Source organism: Penaeus vannamei, chromosome 8 (assembly GCF_042767895.1).
Source record: "Penaeus vannamei isolate JL-2024 chromosome 8, ASM4276789v1, whole genome shotgun sequence".
Lineage (NCBI taxonomy): Eukaryota > Metazoa > Arthropoda > Malacostraca > Decapoda > Penaeidae > Penaeus > Penaeus vannamei.
Genome location: NC_091556.1, coordinates 33,158,683 through 33,161,182, shown reverse-complemented (window position 1 = coordinate 33,161,182; position 2,500 = coordinate 33,158,683). Strand labels below are relative to the sequence as shown.

General features: G+C 47.4%; 1 protein-coding gene across 4 annotated transcripts in view; it reads right to left on the bottom strand.

Annotated features, from left to right (window-relative positions):
* LOC113813921 (ras association domain-containing protein 10) overlaps nt 1-2,500 on the bottom strand; it is a 323,202-nt gene that overhangs the window by 243,288 nt on the left and 77,414 nt on the right. Inside the window, exon 3 of one of the 4 annotated variants that reach the window (XM_070124558.1) lies at nt 264-337. The exons of the other annotated variants lie outside the window; for them this stretch is intronic. The gene's annotated coding sequence lies outside the window, so the exon portion shown is untranslated. The remainder of the gene's footprint in view (nt 1-263; nt 338-2,500) is intronic. 4 annotated transcript variants of the gene reach the window in all.

The following is a 2,500-nucleotide window of genomic DNA, read 5'->3' as shown; positions in this document are numbered from 1 at the left end:
ACAAACAAAAACCGGAAGAACAAAAGAACAAATAACAAATAACATCCTAATAACCCAAACCAGGAAGAACAAAAGAGAATAAAACAACATCCCAACAAACAAAAACAAAAAGAACAAAATACGAAGAACAAAATCAGTATCAAATCCCACCCCAACAACCTAACTAGCGACCAGCTCGTAAATAACTTAAACAGCCAATCCGGGAGCGATACATCACATGGCTTTTTCTTCGTAAATCTTCAAAATTCTTAATGATCACTTACCTACATCCGGTCAGACAGACAGACACAGACACGGAGCGATGGACACACGGGGGCGTAAAAGACCGTCTTCTTACCTGTGAAAAAAGAAAAAAAGAGACGAGCGTTATTTATGAGTCTTTGGCCTCCTTTTTTTTACACCGGCTTTCTTGCTACGTCTGCTCACGCTTTCTCTTCCTTATTACGGTCCTCGTCTTTATTATCATCCTTTCGAGCCTTGTCTTTGTGATCTGGATTGGTGGTATTACAAAGAGTATTATCATTACTCGAGGAAAGGGGGAGAGTGGGGCGGATAAGCTAACAGAAGGGTCGAGAGAAAGAAACACACGAGAGAATTCAATCTGCACACAAATACAGGCACATGCACCCAGACATACGCACACACACTATAAATACATATAAAAATACATATATATATAAATATGTATATATATAATATTATATATGTATATATATGCATATATGCATATATATATATATATATATATATATATATATATATATATATATATATATGTCTATATACATGTATATATACGTACACACACACACACACACACACACACACACACACACACACACACACACATATATATATATGTGTATATATATATATATAAATATATATATATATATATATATATATATATATATATATATAGAGAGAGAGAGAGAGAGAGAGAGAGAGAGAGAGAGAGAGAGAGAGAGAGAGAGAGAGAGAGAGAGAGAGAGAGAGAGAGAGAGAGAGAGAGAGAGAGAGAGGAGAGAGAGAGAGAGAGAGAGAGAGGAGAGAGAGAGGGAGAGAGGGAGAGAGAGAGAGAGAGAGAGAGAGAGAGAGAGAGAGAGAGAGAGAGAGAGAGAGAGAGAGAGAGAGAGAGAGAGAGAGAGAGAGAGAGAGAGAGAGAGAGAGAGAGAGAGAGAGAGAGAGAGAGAGAGAGAGAGAGAGAGAGAGAGAGAGAGAGAGAGAGAGAGAGAGAGGGGGGAGGGAAAGACAGAGACAGACCAACAAACAGAGACAAAGACAGACAGCGAAACGGAGACAGACTCCCCGACAGACAGCGCGCGGGCGGGAGCGGCGGCAGCGAGCGAGAGCGAAAGAAAGGCGGGGAAGGAGGGTCTCGTTCTCAAGACGGTTCCGGTGGCGGGAGGAGGCAGCGCTGTGATTAGCCGGGGTAATGGTGGGACCCGCGGAGCATCGGCGGTACTGCTCGGCCCGCACCTTCCTCTTCGGAATGAGAGAGGAGGGGGAGGAAGAGAAGGAGGAGGGGGAGGAAAAGGAGGAGGAGGAGGAGGAGGAGGAGGAGGAGGAGGAGGAGGAGGAGGAGGAGGTGGAGGAGGAGGAGGAGGAAGGGGAAGCATAGGAGGCTGGGGGAGAAGGAGGAGGAGGAGGAGGAGGAGGAGGAAGAGGTGGAGGAGGGGGATGAAGGGGGGATAGAGGGGAAGCATAAGTGGCTGGGGGAGAGAGGAGGAGGAGGAGGAGGGAGGAGGAGGAGGAGGAGGAGGAGGCAGGGGGAATGGAAGGGAAACTTGGTGTGGCAGGGGTGGAGGAGGAGGAAGAGAAAGAGGAGGGGGAAACTAGGGTGGCGGGGGAGGGGGAAGAGGAGGGGAAACGGGTGGGGAGAAGGGGAAACTGGGGTAGTGGGCGAAGAGAAGGAGGAAGAGGAAGACGAGGGGAAACTAGGGTGGCGGGGGTGGGGGAAGCGGAGGGAGTGTTAGGGGAGGGAAAGAGAGAAGGGGAAACATGGGGATGGGGAGGAGTAGAGGGTGTTGGGGAAGGGGGAGAGGGGATGTTGAGGGGAGACAAGGAATGAGGAGAGACTTTGAAGGAGGAAAGAGAGAGAGAGTTAACGGGAGGGGGTTAAAGGACGAGGGGGGAGGGAGGAACGTTGAAGGAAGGGTAAAGGAGTTGATGGGAGAGAAGGAGGCAACAAGAGGGCGAAAGGGAGGAAGGGAGAAGAAATCAGGGCAAGTCAGCAGTGGGAGACAAAGGAGGTGCAACCCGTCGAGTGAAATGGTGCGGTGAGAACGAATGTGAAAAAGGGGAAACTAAGGTTCAGAAACATCTAAAATCATTTAGATATCTACGCACAAACTTATTCTCTCTCTCTTTCTCTCTCTCTCTCTATCACACACACACACACATAAAAACCAGTAGGCAAAATCGCTTTTTAATAGTGACGTATACACGCAAACACACAAAAAAGCCTATACTTCGAGGTGTACTTAATCACAGACAAACA